This window comes from Colobus angolensis, unplaced genomic scaffold (genome assembly GCF_000951035.1).
Source record: "Colobus angolensis palliatus isolate OR3802 unplaced genomic scaffold, Cang.pa_1.0 Scaffold44, whole genome shotgun sequence".
Taxonomy (NCBI): domain Eukaryota; kingdom Metazoa; phylum Chordata; class Mammalia; order Primates; family Cercopithecidae; genus Colobus; species Colobus angolensis.
Genome location: NW_012117821.1, coordinates 7,425,729 through 7,443,348, shown reverse-complemented (window position 1 = coordinate 7,443,348; position 17,620 = coordinate 7,425,729). Strand labels below are relative to the sequence as shown.

General features: G+C 45.3%; 1 protein-coding gene and 1 pseudogene across 2 annotated transcripts in view; one reads left to right on the top strand and one right to left on the bottom strand.

The window, feature by feature from the left end:
• Positions 1–17,620, top strand: part of SUFU (suppressor of fused homolog (Drosophila)) — a 139,192-nt gene that overhangs the window by 69,517 nt on the left and 52,055 nt on the right. The gene's annotated exons all lie outside the window — the stretch shown is intronic.
• Positions 4,811–5,347, bottom strand: LOC105522776 (annotated as a pseudogene).

Here is a 17,620-nt window from a genome sequence, read left to right as displayed (position 1 = left end):
AGACTCCGTCTCAAAAAAAAAAAAAAAAAAAAAAGATTGCATATCAGATGTTCACAGCAAATGTTAATAGCTGAGAAATGAGACTGATGGGAAGAGATTTTCATGTTTTACTTTATACATTTCTTTGTTGACTTTCTTATAATAAGCTTATGTTACTTTGTAACTTAAATAAATATATGTTGAAAACAAAAATAAACGTGCTTCTGAGACGGCCATTTTCATTTGGTTATCCTTCTAGATATGTCTCTGTACATAAAATAGGCATTTTTACTAAGTACTGTATATATTAACATGCTTTCTTCACACAGCATCATGTCATAGAAGTCTTTCTAGCTAAGTAACTATACCTCAGCTGGGCACAGTGGCTCACGCCTGTAATCCCAGCATTTTGGGAGGCCAAGGCAGGCGGATCACCTGAGGACAGGAGTTCGAGACCAGCCTGGCCAACGTGGTGAAACCCTGTCTCTACTAAAAATACAAAAATTAGCAGGGTGAGTTGGCGGGCGCCTGTAATCTCAGCTACTTGGAAGACTGAGGCAGGAGAATCACTTGAACCCGGGAGGCGGAGGTTGCAGTGAGCCAAGATTGCACCGTTGCACTCCAGCCTGGGCGAGAAGAGTGAAACTGTCTCAAAAAAATATATATATATGTGTGTGTGTGTGTGTGTGTGTGTCTCCATAGCAGTGCTTGTAATGGTTGTATGGCATTTCATTGTATGCTACTAACATAACAGGCCCCTCTAGGATAAATAGAGCCCTCTGGATGAACTTGCAGATAGTTTCCAGTTTTCCCTATTTTAAATAACACTATAAGGTGGTTGTCCATATATGAACATCTTGGCAACCGCATCCAGTTATGTCAGGATCAGTTTCTAAAGTGGGATTGTGGTCACAAGGTCCACAGATTTTACAGTTTGGCACATATGTCCAGCTGTCCTCCTTGAAGGTGATTCCACTAGGCAGGATGGCCCCTGCCATGGCCACTACTGTGTTCTCACCTGTAGTCATGGCCATTTGGCAATACAGGCACTGAAGAAGCACTGTGTAGTCTTTCATTCCGTAAAACAAGACACAGTACTCTTCCCACTTTTGGTAGCTTTAAGGCAGGCCGTATTCCAACATTAAGGAAGTTCTTTGAGGCTGGAGGCCCACAGGCTACTTAGACTCTGTGGCTCGCGGAAAGCCCTGCAGTACCTGAGTTCACCCTCACAACTCAGTCCCTTCTCCATCTCTCCAAGCAGGAAGAAATGTCCTGGAAGAGTCTGACCTGAACACCAAAAGGGTTCACTAATGATTTATTGCTACCTCTTCCTATAATCAAATCACCCAAAATCGGTTATCTGTAACCCCCTTCCTGTGTCTGATTGGTAGGGAAACTTTGAAATTTGGGCAGGTACATAGACAGCTGAGGGGCTGGTCTTTACACAGATGCTCAGAGGTAAGTGCCTGCCTCATGGCCTGTCTCTGACCCAACAGCCCCTTTTGGGTGCCACATTCAACAAGGGACTTAAACCAATCACAGTGTATCCAGAGAATGGTGGCTTTCAAACTGGCAAAACCTTTCAAAACTGTCCATCTATGAGGAATGGCTGTAAAAGTGAGGTAACTGAAAACATTCTAGTTTGAAGACGAAAAGACTTTGAGATGGAATATGTAGGGAGTCGAACTATGACCTACAACAGGAATTTAAAAATAGTTGAGGTCTTACCATATGGAAAAGGGATTTGACTTTTTGTTACTCAGAATAGAGAGCTAGAAAGCTGTTAACTCTTCATTGGGATGTAGAAGAATTTCCTAATGTGGATAGGCACTGGGAGGCAGTAAACTCACCATCCCTGAAGTTTTTCTAGTAGTCTGGGCAGTTGCTGGCCCAGGCGCTTGTAGAGGGGAATTGGTGATTTGGGAATCTAGACTGCCAAACCCAGAGACCATTTATTTGCTTACTTACTTACTTACTTATTTATTTATTGAGACGAAGTCTTGCTCTGTCGCCCAGGCTGGAGTGCAGTGGCACAATCTCGACTCACTGCAACCTCCATCTCCCAGGTTCAAGCGATTCTCTTGCCTCAACCTCCTGAGTAGCTGGGACTACAGGCACATGCCACCACGCCAGGCTAATTTTTGTATTTTTTAGTAGAGACGGTGTTTCACCATGTTGACCAGGCTGGTCTCGAACTCCTGACTTCGTGATCCGCCTGCCTCAGCCTCCCAAAGGAGACCATTTATTAATGCTGAGTTTTTTTGGTTTTTTTGTATGTTTGTTTTCTAATTGGTATTTTTGTGACCCTTTCTTCTGTGCTCCAGTCTGGTTTCTTGCAAACAAGTCCTTCCTCCTTCGTCTTCTCGATGCTTCCCAGGTGCTCCACGTCTGACCCAGCTGGGTGACTTCTGAGAACATCCATAAGTACTATAGCTGTGCTTCTTGGTGTAAACTAAGGCAGGAAGAAGGGAGTTGGTTTCCTAAGCTGAAAATTAGAATCATGACTCCTCGAAGAAATCATCTGCTCTTCTTTTTTTTTTTTTTTTTTTTGTTGAGATGGAGTCTCGCTCTGTCGCCCAGGCTGGAGTGCAGTGGCACAATCTCGACTCACTGCAACCTCCATCTCCCAGGTTCAAGCGATTCTCTTGCCTCAACCTCCTGAGTAGCTGGGACTACAGGCACATGCCACCACGCCAGGCTAAATTTTTTTGTATTTTTAGTAGAGCGGGGTTTCACCGTGTTAGCCAGGATGGTCTCAATCTCCTGACCTCATGATCCGCCCGTCTCGGCCTCCCAAAGTGCTGGGATTACAGGCTTGAGCCACCGCTCCTGGCCAATCATCTGCTCTTCTATGTGGGTGGATTCTATGTCTGTGTCTCAGTTCTACTGGATCCTTCTGTCTTCATTCCTTTTTGTGTAAATAGTGGCCGTGTTTTCCCGTGGTCAAATCTTTCAAATGAATAGCAACTGCTTAATTTGTACAGTATTTTCAGTACACAAGGCAATTTTTACATATTTTGTTTTCTTAGATTCTTAAAAAAAAAAAAAAACCCTTCAAGGTATACAGTAGATCATCACATCATGTTTTGGTAGGTGAAAAAATAGATGCAGAGAAGTTAAGTGGCTTCTTCAAGGTTACACAGTAAGAAAATTGTATCAGAGAGTAAAGCTAAGAGAGGAGACTCTTAACTACAGGATCTGATTTTGTCTTGGACAGGAGGGTATACATAATACATTTTGGGTGACTGTTTGCACCCATGACTTGGTAGAAGAAAAATAGTGCTAATAAGTAACGCTTTCACCTTACACTAAGATGGCCAGTGACTGAGCTAAAGAGAAGTTAGTGTTTCATTAATTTATCTTTTTTTGGGTTGCTGGGGATGAGGCCAATCAAAATTCTCTCTGGGTTAAAAGTTGATGTTTAAGCAGGCCGGGCACGGTGGCTTATGCCTGTAATCCCAGCACTTTGGGAGGCTGAGGTGGGCGGATCACTTGAGGCCAGAATTTCAAGACCAGCTGGGGCAACATGCCAAAACCCGGTCTCTATTTAAAAAAAAACAAAATAAAACAAATCCAGCCAACCAACAAACAAACAAAAAAGTAGCCAGGCATGGTAGTGCACACCTGTAATTCTAGCTATTTGGGGACTGAGGCAGGAGAATCATTTGAACCTGTCTCAGAGGTTGCAGTGAGCCAAGACTGCCCCACTGCACTCTAGCCTGGGTGACAGAGCGAGACTCTGTTTCAAAAAAACAAAAAAACAAAAAAAAAATTGGTGGCTTAAAACCCAGTTTCTGTGTGTCTCGAGTTTGGGCACAGCTTATCTCTAGGTCCTTTACTCAGGGCCTTGCAAGGCTACAATTAAGGTGTTTACCAGGCTGCATTCTTTTATTTTCTTTTTTTCCATGTTCATATTACAGGCTGCATCCTTATTTGAGGCTCCCCTGGGGAAGAATATGCCTCCAAGTTCCCTCAGGTTGTTGACAGAATTCCTTTCCTTGCAACTTTAGGATTCAAGGGAGCTTGCTGCTTCAAAGCAGCAATGGAGGAAGCGTCTGACCTTTGTGTAGGGGCACAGTTCCCTTTTAAAGGGCTTTTACCTGTTTCAGTCAAGTCCACCCAGGAGAATCTCCTTTTTTTTTTTTTTTTTTTTTTGAGATGGAGTTTCATTCTTGTTGCCCAGGCTGGAGTGCAGTGGCATGATCTTGGCTCTTTGCATCCTCTGCCTCCCAGATTCAAGCCATTCTCCTGCCTCAGCCTCCCGAGTAGCTAGGATTACAGGCACCAGCCACTACGCCCAGATAATTTTTTGTTTGTTTGTTTTTAGTAGAGACAAGGTTTCACATGTTGATCAGGCTGATCTTGAACTCCTGACCTCAGGTGATCCGTCCACCTCAGCCTCCCAAAGTGCTGGGATTACAGGTGTGAGCTGCGACTGGCCTCTCCCCGTTTTTTTTGTTTGTTTGTTTGTTTTGTTTTGTTTTGGTTTTGAGACAGAGTCTCACCCCAGTGCCCAGGCCGGAGTGCAGTGGCGCCATCTTGGCTCACTGCAACCTCTGCCACCCGGGTTCAAACAATTCTCCTGCCTCAACCTCCTGAGTAGCTGGGATAACAGGCACCTGCCACTGCACCTGGCTACTTTTTGTGTTTTTAGTACAGATGGGGTTTCACTATCTTGGTCAGGCTGGTCTTGAACTCCTGATCTCCTCCTCCTTGGCCTCCCAAAGTGCTGGGATTACAGATGTGAGCCACCACGCCCAGCCTTTTTTTTTTTTTTTTTTAATGGTGAAAAGATACTACATATATTTAGAATTAGCCAGCTGGACTCAGTTTAGATGATCCCAGTTTTGTTGGCAACATCCAAAGCATCGTAATCAGGAGCCAGCTAAACATATGCCTTCTTCTCTCCATCAGGCTGAATCAGGGTGTTGACCTTAGCCACATCAGGGTCATAGAGCTTCTTCACAGCCTGTTTGATCTGGTGCTTGTTGGCTTTAACATCCACAATGAACACAAGTGTGTTGTTGTCTTCTGTCTTCCTCATGGCAGACTCAGTGGTCAGTGGAAACTTGATGATAGCATACTGGTCAAGCTTGTTCTCCGGGGGGTGGTCTTCTGAGGGTACTTGGGCTGCTTTCGGAATCGCAGTGTCTTGGGACACCGGAAGGTAGGTGATGTGCAGATCTTCTCTTTTTTTGTGACTGTGGACACCTTTCAACACTGCCTTCTTGGCCTTCAAAGCCTTTGCTTTGGCTTCAGCTTTAGGAGAAGCAGGAGCTTCCTTCTTTGCTTTTAGCGCCATCTTGTGAAAAAGGCCTCCTTTTTAATTAACACAAAATCATTTACTTTGGCCTCACAACCATTAGAATGGCTAATACCAAAACAAACCAGAAAATTAGTATGTTAGCAAGCATGTGAAGAAATTGGCACCCTTGTACACTGTTGATAGGAATGTAAAATGGTGCAGCTGCTGTGGAAAATGGTCTGGTGGTTCTTCAGAAAGTTCAAAATGGAATTACTGTATGATCCAGCAATCTCACCTCTGAGTATGTATCCAAAAGAATTGAAAGCAGGGACTTGAACAGATAATTGTGCACCAGTTTTCCTAGCATCCAAAAAGTGGAAGTAACTCAAGTGTCCATCAACAGATGAATGGATAAACAAAGTATTATATATACATGTAATGGAATATTACTCAGCCTTAATAAAAGGAAGGAAGTTCTGCCACATGCTACATGCTACAACATGGATGAACCCAGAAGACATTATGGCAAGTGAAATAAGCCAGACACAAAACAAATATTGTATGATTCCACTTATATAAGGTACTTAGAGTAGTTAGGTTCATAGAGACAGAAGGCAGAATCGGTGGTTTCCAGGGGTTGGATGCAGTGGAATGGGGAGTTATTGTTTACTGGGTATAGAGTTTCAGTTGGGGAAGATAAAAAAAAGTCCTGGAAATGGAAGGTTGTTATGGTTGCACAACAATATGAATGTACTTAATGCCACTTAAAAATGGTTAAAATGGCGAATTTTATGTTGATGTATTTTACTACAACTAAAACTGAAAAAAAAAATTAATAAAGTGATTTGGGACGTTAATTTACATCTTTAAAATATCTTTACTTTTGCCATATTCTTTTAGCAAGAAGCATGTTATAGGTCTCGCCTACACTTAGGGGAGAGTATTAGACAGGGCTTGAGTACCAAGGGGAGAGGGACCATGGGGTCACCTTAGAGTCTGCCTGCCACATTTCCTAAAACTCAGAAGCAAAATAAAACAAGTGAAATTCACAGCATACCAAATCGGTGTCATAACAATACACAGATACCTTTTTTTTTGAGACGGAGTCTCGCTCTGTCGCCCAGGCTGAAGTGGAGTGGCGCGATCTCTGCTCACTGCAAGCTCCGCTGCCTCCCAGGTTCACACCATTCTCCTGCCTCAGCCTCCCGAGAAGCTGGGACTACAGGCGCCCGCCACCACGCCCGGCTATTTTTTTTTTTTTGTATTTTTAGTAGAGACGGGGTTTCACTGTTTGCCAGGATGGTCTCAATCTCCTGACCTCGTGATCCGCCCACCTCGGCCTCCCAAAGTGCTGGAATTACAGGTGTGAGCCACCGCGTCCAGCCAACAATACACAGATATCTTAAAATACAGTAATTTGGCTGTATATCCCTAATATATACACAAAGACAGAAAAAACTGTTTTCAGTAATCGTTATTAATAAAAATATTGATATTATTCTGAAACTAGTATATGGATATAATAGGATAAAGCAAATAAGTAATTATGTTAGAAAGCAAGATGTTCAGCATAAGATTAGAAAGATACAAATATATGGCCAGGCGTTGTGGCTCACATCTGTAGTGCCAACTATTTGAGAGGCTAAGACAGGAAGATTGCTTGAGCCCAGGAATTTGAGCTATGATTGTGCCACTACACTGTAGCCTGCATAACACAGTGAGACCTTGTCTCTAAAACAATAATAAAGTAAATAAAAGATACAAATATAAAATCAAATAAGTTAAAATGTTATATTCTTAAATTTGGATTCTAATTAGCAAGATGAACAAAAGATGTTTTCTCTTTCTTTAAAAAAAAAGTATTTTATCTTTGTCACTAAAAAAGCCTTGAAACAGGCTGGGCACAGTGGCTCACACCTGTAATCCCAGCACTTTGGGAGGTCGAGGCGGGCAGATCATGAGGTCAGGAGTTCAAGACCAGCCAGGCCAATATGGTGAAACCCTGTCTGTACTAAAAATACAAAAAATTAGCCGGGCGTGGTGGCATGCGCCTGTAGTCCTAGCTACTCAGAAGGCTGAGGCAGGGGAATTGCTTGAACCCGGGAGGCAGAGGTTGCAGTGAGCTGAGATCATGCCACTGTACTCCAGCCTGGGCAACAAAGCAAGACTCTATCTCCAAAAATATATATATATATATATATATTAGGCTTGGTGGTGCACCTGTAGTCTTAGCTACTTGGGAAGCTGGGGTGGAAGGTTTGCTTGAGCCCAGGTGGTTGAGGCTGCAGTGAGCAATAATGGTGCCACCACGCTCCAGCCTGGGAAACAGAACAAGACCCTTGTCTCAAATTTTTTTAAAAAGCTAGCCTGGTTGAAAATGCCAGTGGTGCCGTTTTAGTTGCTAGCCAAGGATGGCTCCTAGAAAAATGTTCTAGTCCATTTTCTGCTGCTTATAACAGAATATCTGAAACTGGTAATTTATGAAGAAAAGGAATTTATTTCTTACAGTTATGGAGGCTGAGAAATCCAAGGTTAAAGGGCCCCATCTGATGAGGGCCTTCTTGCTGTTGAGGAGTCCCTGCAGAGTCCCAGGGACATCACATGGCAAGGGAGCTGAACTTACTAGCTCAAGTTTCTCTTCTTATAAACCCACCAGTTTCCACCCCCATTGCCCACCTCTGTGATAATCTATTAACTTATTAATCTATATATGAGGGGAGGGCCCTCATGACCCAGTCACCTCTTAAAGGCCCCACATCTCGATACTGCCAGGTTGAAGATTGAGTTTCAACATGCCTTTTGAGGGAGGCAGACATTCAAATCATACCACCTAGCTTCCTGGCATGTCCAGATTAGTGCCACTGCATTTGGAGTGATGCCACATAGTCAGTGTGATGGCTGCTGGTGCCACAGAGCAGGGGGGTCAAGGAGGAGGATCATCCTTCCAACATTAAGTATATAGATAATACATAAATAAATATCAGAATTTTTTTTTTGGCAACAGGGTCTCTGTTGGTCAGGCTGGAGTGTAGTGGCGTGATCTTGGCTCACTGCAGCCTCAACCTCCCAGGCTCAAGTGATCCTCCCACCTTAGCCTCTGAGTGGCTGGGTCTGCAGGCACATGCCACCACACCCTGCTAATTTTTCTGTGTTTTTTGGTAGAGATGGGGTCTTGCTATGTGGCTCAGGCTGGTCTCGAAGTTCTGGACTGAAGTGATCCACCCACCTCAGCCTCCCAAAGTGCTGGGATTACAGGCATGAGGTACTGCGCCCGACCTCAGATGTTAAAAACTTAGACTATACAGATAAAGTCAAAGTTCTATGTGACCATCCCACCCAATCTCAGGGCCCTTGCTGAAGGAACCCTCTTTATCCATTTGATGTGAGTCCTTGCAGCTTGCCAGATTTTTTTCTATGTATTCACCTTCTTCTAGGTACCTATGAAATGATTTGGGTTTCTATGGGTTTTTTTTCCTTTCTTTCTTTCTTTTTTTTTTTTTTTTTGGACTTTCTGGAAAATTTTTTTTTTCTTTCTTTCTTTTTTATTATTATACTTTAAGTTCTAGGGTACATGTGCACAATGTGCAGGTTTGTTATATATGTATACATGTGCCATGTTGGTGTGCTGCACCCATTAACTTGTCATTTACATTAGGTACATCTCCTAATGCTATCTCTCCCCCATCACCCCTCCCCACAATAGGCCCCTGTGTGTGATGTTCCCCTTCCTGTGTCCAAGTGATCTCATTGTTCAATTCCCACCTATGAACGAGAACATGCAGGGTTTGGTTTTCTGTTCTTGCGATAGTTTGCTGAGAATGATGGTTTCCAACTGCATGCATGTCCCTACAAAGGACACAAACTTATCCTTTTTTATGGCTGCATAGTATTTAATGTAAATGAAACTGTACTGCCCTTCATAATTGGATTTTTCAGTTGACAGTATGTCTTGAAGATCTTTATTTAATTTTTTTTACTCTTGCCTGTGATTCTATTGTATGAATAAACCATAATTTAACTATTCCCCTGGTGATGCACCTTTAGGTTGTTGCCATTTTTCCAGTATTACAAACAGTGCACAGATGCAGTGACCATCCTTATTCATTCCTCCTTGTGACATGTTTTGCTCTAGGGTAGATATTTATAAATAGAATGATTGGGTCAAAGGAAAAGTACCTTTTATATTAATAGATTCTGCCATTTGGTCCTTCAAGGTGACCATATTAGTTTATAGGTCCCTGGCAACTAAATATTTTGTTTTGTTTTGCAGTGACAGGGTCTTGTTCTGTTGCCCAGGCTGGAGTGTAATGATACAATTACAGCTCACTGTAACCTCGAACACTTTGGCTCAAATGATCCTCCAGTATCAGTCTGCCAGGTAGCTGTGGGACTGCAAGTGTGTGCCACCATGCCTGGCTAATGTTTAAAATTTTTTTGTAGAGACAGGGTCTCACTGTGTTGCCCAGGCTGGTCTTGAACTCCTGGTCCGAAGTGACCTTCCTGCCTCAGCCTCCCAAAGCTGGGAGATTGCAGGTGTGAATCACTGCACCCAGTCTAAATGGGTTTTCATTCTAGATTTAACTGGTCTCTTCAGGAAGAAGATGGGAGGAGTAGAAGCATGTGCTGGATTTTTTTTTTTTTTTTTTTGAGATGGAGTCTCGCCTTGTTGCCCAGTCTGGAGTGCAATGGCACGATCTTGGCTCACTGCAACCTCTGCCTCCCAGGTTCAAACGATTCTCCTGCCTCAGCCTCCTGAGTATCTGGGATTATAGGCACCCACCACCACGCCCAGCTAATTTTTGTGTTTTTAGTGGAGACAGGGTTTCACCATGTTGGCCAGGCTGGTCTTGGATTTTAAAGCTTCAAAGGATTTCCTGGGATTTTTTTTTCTTTTTTCTGGAAATGGGGTCTCACGTCTTATTCTGTCACCCAGGAGTACAGTGGTGTGATCATGGGTCACTGCAACCTCCATCTCCCAGGGCTTAAGTGATCCTCTCACTTCAGCCTCCCAGGTAGCTGGGACCACAGGCATATGCCACCACACCTGGCTAAATGTTGTATTTTTTGCAGAGACAAGGGTTTTGCCATGTTGCCAAGGATGGTGTCAAACTCCTGTGCTCAAGTGATCCACCTACCTCAGCCTCCCAAAGTGCTAGGATTACAGGCGTGAGCCACTGCACCCAGCCCTCCTGGCATTCTTTGGTTGAAACGTATATAGGACTACGAGTTTAAAACCTCCTTAGTCCCTTTGGCTTTAAGAACAAAGAGGCCAGTGGCTCACGGCTGTAATCCCAGCACTTTGGGAGACCAAGGCAGGCGGATCACGAGGTCAGGAGATCGAGACAATCCTGGCTAACATGGTGAAACCCCGTCTCTACTAAAAATAAAAAAAAAAAATTAGCTGGGCATGGTGGCAGGCGCCTGTAGTCCCAGCTACTCAGGAGGCTGAGGCAGGAGAATGGCGTGAACCCAGGAGGCGGAGCTCACAGTGAGCCGAGATCGTGCCACTGCACTTCAGCCTGGGCAACAGAGCAAGACTCCGTCTCAAAAAAAAATACAAATAAAAAAATAAATAAAGCACAATGGCTCATGCCTGTAATTCCAGCACTTTGGGAGGCCGAGGTGGGAGGATCACTTGAGGTTAGGAGTTCAAGACCAGCCTGGTCAACATGGTGAAACCCCATCTCTATTAAAAATACAAAAATTAGCCAGGGTGCAGTGGCTCACACCTGTAACCCCAGCACTTTGGGAGGCCGAGGTGGGTAGATCACAAGGTCAAGAGATGGAGACCATCCTGGCCAACATGGTGAAACCCTGTCTCTACTAAAAGTATAAACATTAGCTGGGCATGGTGGCACGTGCCTATAGTCCCAGGTACTCGGTAGGCTGAGGCAGGAGAACCGCTTGAACCCATGAGGCAGAGGTTGCCGTGAGCTGAGATCATGTCACTGCACTCCAGCCTGGAGACAGAACAAGACTCCGTCTCAAAAAAAAAGAAAAATTAGCTGGACATGGTGGTGCACACTTGTAATCCCAGCTGCTCGGGAGGCTGAGGCATGAGACTTGCCTGAACCTGGGAGGTAGAGGTTGCAGTGAACTGAGATGGCACCGCTGCACTCCAGTTTGGGTGACAGAGTGAGACTCTGTCTCAAAGGAAAAAAAAAAAAAGAACAAAGAGGCTTGGGCTCTGCCTTGTGTGTAGGTGGCAGGCCCTTGTGCTGGTGAAGGAGAGAGGAGCAAGGGCAGGTCTTGCCCAGTTACAAGCCTGTGGGCAGAATATTCTGCCTTCTCATGCTGACAGGTGTCTAAACAGATGGAGCTGCTTAAAAAGAAAAGTTTAAAGCATCTGCTAGATTAGGACTCCAGGCTCTCTCTAAGGGGTAAACAAGGACCTGTGTTCTTTACAGGTGGGCATAGCATATATGGGTGAGTAAATGAGGTTTGACTAGTGACAGCTACAAGCTGTGGCCAGATGAACCCTCCTGAGCTCTGTGGGCACTCAGGGTCCTCACCCTCACTGTGGGGAGAATGAGGCTGTCTGCTGTGTGCCCTGCCCATGTGGCCACAGGGTGAGTGTCAGGTCCACAGTCTATCTCCAGCGAAGCCGCATCAGTCTAGTTCTGAAAGTTTGCAGCCCCCTAGACTCGCTTTGGGGTGAAAGTCTGCAGGGCCTCTGGCAGCCCGCCAGCCTCCCACCTCCCCTGCTGTGACCTGTATTCGAGTTTACTGAGCATCTCTGCTTATAAAGGGATTTTCCTTACACTTCACTGTTTGCCTTTAGGATTGCGGCTTTGAGGGAGAGGAAGGAAACTGAAGAGCAGGAGGTTCTGGAGAAAATGCATAGGGAAGCAGTTTTGAGTCTCCTTTGGCTAGCTGTGCAATTCCTTTGATTCCAGGCAAAACCTGGAAGGAATAGCCTTTACATTTCCTTTCAGTTTTGCAAGAGCAAATATGTCTTCTCTCAGTCTTCTTTATTTAATCAAGTGGGACTGCGTGTTCATTTCCCGTCTCCATGTCTTGCAACCACATTTAGCCAAATTAATATCAGACAGAGCTAACTGAGGGAAGCTCTCAAACCAAACACTCAAATGAATTTTTCAAGTAATAAAACTGCATCCAGAACTTTGAAAAGGTAAGTGGGTGAGGGTAGGGGTTAATTCTTGCTTCTACCACATGACCAGATTTGGAAACTCTACAACTGGTCACCATCTGCACTATTTGACCAGTTATGAAGAACTTTACCTTCTAGCCCCAAGAGCTCCTCAACTACAGGTGGTACGGAGAATCTGTTTTGGGTCTCCTCTCGCCCCCCACCCCACAGTTTGTTTGCTTTGTTGTTTTTTCTTTCTTAAAGAGTTTCTGTCTTGCCATTTCTTTGGAGTTTGATTGGAAGCCCTGCAGAGGGGTTGTTGAACAGTCAGCCATGTTCCTGGGATTATCCTTCCTTAGGAGCATCTGTCTGCTGTGCACTGTGTGGGGAGAAAGGCAGGGGTGCCAAATTCTGTTGGTTTGTAACAAATTGTAGCTTCTAAGCTGGGGAATATCCCATCTTTTCCTCTCCTTGCAGGAGGTCCACTGTTAAAGGGGAATTACCCAGGACATGTTTTGTTTTTTTTTTTTTTTTTTTGCTCCTAGGCTGTTTATACATCATTGCATTCAACTTCTGTCCCAGTTCCTAGTGTGGGCCTTATCTCAAGACTCTGATGCAAGGTTTCTGTCCTAGTTCCTAGTGTGGGGCCTGCGTCACAACTCTACTCTAAGGTTCTTTGGCTTTGGCTTGGGGAGGGGGCGTGGAGCCAGGTAGGCAGGGAAGCGGAGGGAGGTGCTCACTCTCAGCTTTATTTGGATTCCTGGAGGGCAAGAGTTGCTGTTACCAGGAAAAGTCAGTGTTGCTCAGCCAAGAAGAGGATCTGCTGCCTTCCTTTGGTGGGTGGGTGCTGTTAGGTTGAGGGAGAATTTGCCTGCAGGAGGCTCTGTGTCTTCGTGAGGGCAGTGCCCTCTGTACAGTGCCTGGAGTTACCGCTCCCTAAAATGAGGGTGGCATTGTGCAAGTGTGCTAAGGGCTCCAGAAATGTCATTTGTGGTTGTGCTACACCCCGTGGCCTAAAACTCTGTAGGCTCCTCATTTCTGGAAATAGACTAGGCACACATATCCCTATTCTCCTCCTCTCTGGTCTAGAAATTAGGCTTGGGCTGGGCGTAATGGCTCACACTTGTAATCCTGGCACTTTGGGAGGCCAAGGCAGGTGGATCACTTGAGGTCAGGAGTTCAAGACTAGCCTGGCCAACATGGCAAAACCCCATCTCTACTAAATACAAAAATTAGCTGGGTGTGGTGGCGTGCACCTGTGGTCCCAGCTACTTGGGAGGCTGAGGCACGAGAATCGGTTGAACCCAGGAGGTGGAGGTTGCAGTGAGCCGAGATTGTGTCATTGCACTCTAGCCTGGGCAACAGAGAGAGACTGTGTCTCAAAAAAAAAAAAAAAGAAGAAGGAGAAGAAGAAAGAGAAGAAGGGGAAGAAGGAGAAGAAGAAGAAGAAAAGAAAGAAAGAAAGAAGAAATTAGGCATGGGTTTTAGAAATTAGGATGAGCTTACGGAGAGATCCAGTGGGGGCAGTGGGCAGACTGAGTGGCCCCCATTAGGAGCACGTGGGCTGGGCAGAAGCCAACAGGACTAACTTTGAACTTTACTTCCTTCACTGCCTCAGCCAGAGATGTTTTGTTCAGCAAAACCTCCAGATTTTCTCCTCCTCTCACTGGGGAGTCATGAAGCTCCCAGGCCTGTGTGGACCTGTAGTTCTGCCCCCATAAATATATTTCTGCTCATGGGCCTTCTGTTGACTTGAGAAGGAAGTGTCTTCCAATCTCAGAGGAAGCCTTCTCTGGGCCCAGCTCCGCTGCGCAGCCCGCCATGGCCACAGCAGTAGCAGCTTGAGCCTTCTCAGGAAGGAGGGCGGGTTAGTCAGTTGCCAGAGTCTCCCTACAGGTCTCAGCTTCATCCTGGGACTTCCAGATATGGAGTGTAGGCTAACTGAACCTTTCCTCCTCAGCAGTCAGTGTCACTGGGGACGTGTCTGGCACATCTGACATTTTGGGAAAGAACTGCTAAGCCCCCCTAGGACCAGCTCTGGGTGTTCACAGAAGACGCTTAAGCCCTGGTTATCAGAATGACTTGTGAACACCAGAAATGCAAGAGGAGTGGAGACTTTTTCTTGAGAGACTATGAGGCTGTGCCTTTGTCAAATATTTGACCTCCAACTTGACAGACCTGAGTCTGCCAGCCCGCTTTGGGTCACCTCCCATTTTCCTGCTCTCTCAAAAACACCTCTTGCAGACCAGCCACTCCTGTGTCACCTGGCATAGTCCGGCTGCATTTCCTGCCCTTGTTCTCTGTCCCTGGAAAGCATGGAATCATCTCAGAGCACGCAGAAAAGCACCTGGAGAAAAGGGGCATTTGGCTTCACGGTGCCAAGCTTCACGCTCCTGGGCTCCCAAAGGGAACATGAGCCTCCTCTCCACACACCAAGCATGTGAATTCTGACCCTGGGGTGGGGCATTAGTTTCCAGGCTATTATGTAGAACATCACGGGGGCCTGTACTTTTGCACAGAAGGGAGGCAGGCGGGCACTGTCTAGAGTTAGGATGAATTAAGAACTCTTGAAGAATGTATTTGTAAGAACTCAAAGAATGTATTTGCTTCTGTGTTTCAAAGGCAGCACTAACTATTTTACAAACAATAGCTGTTTTCTCCTGCAACCCCTCTCCCTAGATTTTGCTAACTTATTATATCCGGGACAGTCCAACTTCAAACCACCATGACTGAAGCTGGATGTTGGGGAGGTGGGGATGGGGTGATGGCCAATTGGAGGAGCCAGTTAGATCCTGTGCGCCTGTTCAGCATCTTCCACATTTTCAGAGTTCTTGCCCAGGAGTTGTTTGTTAATGGGGAATGAGACGTGGAGGAATGAAATCTTTCTCCCAAGTGAGCAAGGTGTAGAATTGTAAGTAGCATTTTTAGCGGAGGAGGGGAGCGACTCCTTTTGCTACCCTGGAGTGGTATTTCCCGTCCAGTGAGTTTGCCAAACAGCATAGAAGTCTGGGGTAGCCGAGGGAGGTTTCTCCTGGTACTTGGGGGCAAAGCTCCAAGGAGGGAAAGGAATAGAAAGTGTCTACCCAGCCCTTACCTGGAACGGTGTTCTTTCAGACACCAGGTGGGGGAGCCTCTGCTGTGTAGTTGGGAAGTCTCTGGGATTTTCACCCTGACTTTTCAATGAGGCTACCTTGGGGAGCAAAAGAGAGGAAGCCAGCTCCTGTAACCGCTGGACTAAACAGCTGGGCCTCTAACTGAGGCATTATTAGCATTTGAAAACCCCTCTGAAGGGGCCAAGAGCTTCCCAGGGTGGGCGCTGAGGCCTGAGTGCTGAGACCCCACAGTGGCTCCAACAGAATGGGGCTGAGCATCCAGGGCATAAAGACCAGACCGGACTCAAGAATGAACTCATTGTGGCTTTGTCCCAGGCTTGAAAACTGTGACCAGGGCTCTTTCATTGTGTTAAGAAAGACCATTTCTTGGCCACAGAAGAGCTCATAAGTCTAGTTCCTTCATCAAGCAGAGCTGCGGAAGACCTGCCCCTCGCTAGAAGTTTCTGTTAGTGTCCTGCTCTCCAAGCATTTCTGATGGAAGTTGCACTTTCTGCTCCCCGCTTTAACTCAGGAGTACCTTTGGCCAAAGCTCGATCACACATGCTCAGGGTGGAACATGTTGATCCTAGAGCAGCACCTGGGCCCGACTCCCTTTTCTTGCCTTAGAGTCTCCCTCTTGCAGCTACCTAAATTAAGCCCCTTCCCAAGTTATTAAGCCTGCACAAAGTGCTTTTTGGTCATTCTGGTTCAAACAATTTGGGTTTGCACAGTATTTTAAAATCATGTTAATTCTGGTTAATAAAAGATCAAAGGTCATGATTCCAAATCTTTCCAGCCTTTTCCCTGTTTCCAGCCTAAATAAATCCCCACCCAGTTTGGGGTATGTTTCTACAGACCAGACATCAGATAGGGATGCAAAGCACCAGGGAACTGGCCCATCTATTTCTTAAACCAGGAGCAATGGTGCCACCTACTGGGCACTTGCTGGTAGCTACAAGCTCTGTGGCCAGTCCTGTTTTCTGGTGACGGGTGAGAGTGTACTGTATTCCAGTACATGAGTAATAACATACCGCAGTAGAAAGCATACTGAGTATGCACACTATTTCCTGCTAACAGGCTTGTATATTGTGTTTGGGCAAGTTGTACAGGGTCACAACTAGTTAGGGATGGAGGCAAATAGAAACGGCCTTCCCAACTCCAAAGTTCACCACTAAGCCAGGGTTTGCCAAAACCAGCAGGTGATTTCAGCTGGTAACTGCACAAGAGTGGTAACTGGTAGCATAAATAGTGAAGCCACTTTTCTCTCTTTGGTTCTTTTTTCTTTTTTCTTTTTTTTTTTTTTTTTGAGAGGGGGTCTCACTCTGTTGCTCAGGCTAGTTTCAAACGCCCGGATTCAAGCAATCCTCTCGCTGGGCCTCCCAAAATGGTAGGATTACAGGCATGAGCCACCATGGCTGACCCAGTTTGTTCTCTCTCAGTCTTGGTGATTTTGTCTCAGCTGTATATGACTCTTTAAACCTTGAACAGCTCTTTGACCCTTGTTTATTTCAGTTTTTAAACAATGTTAGGTAGGCAACAATATCAGCTAGAAATTAACAGTTTGTTATATTATCCAAAAGTTACCACTTGAGGTAAGCAACACTAATTTTCCATTTATTTTCCTTATTTAGTATAGTGATATGAAGTTACCTTTTCAGAGTAAGTTTGTTTAGGTAAAAAAAAAAACAAGAAACAAAAACAGACAAGTCAATTTTAGGGGGAAAAATACAGGTAGATAATGGTACAGATGGTACACAGATACAGCAAACATCCTGATGGGTGTTGTGGATGACCCCAAAGTTTGGGAAGTGTTGGGCCATGCCCACCATCACTGACGTACTATGAGACCTTGGTCAATCTCAAGCATCCTTTTGTCATTTGTAGAAAAGAATATGTTAGTAGATGATTGTTCAGGTCATGTAGACACATACAGAGCTGTGATGTCTCAGCATCATGGGTCAGGTTTCTCCCAGGCCAGGCTGCTATGCCTGGGGTGGTGGAAACAAGAAATTTAGAGGCTTGGCCTTGCTTCCCCTACTTTGCCTGTGCCTCAAGATTCCTTCCTTTGCCTGCTATATCCTTTCTTTTTTATTTATTTATTTTTTTTTTTATTTTTTGTTTGAGGCGGAGTCTCGCTCTGTCGCCCGGACTGGAGTGCAGTGGCCAGATCTCAGCTCACTGCAAGCTCCGCCTCCTGGGTTTACGCCATTCTCC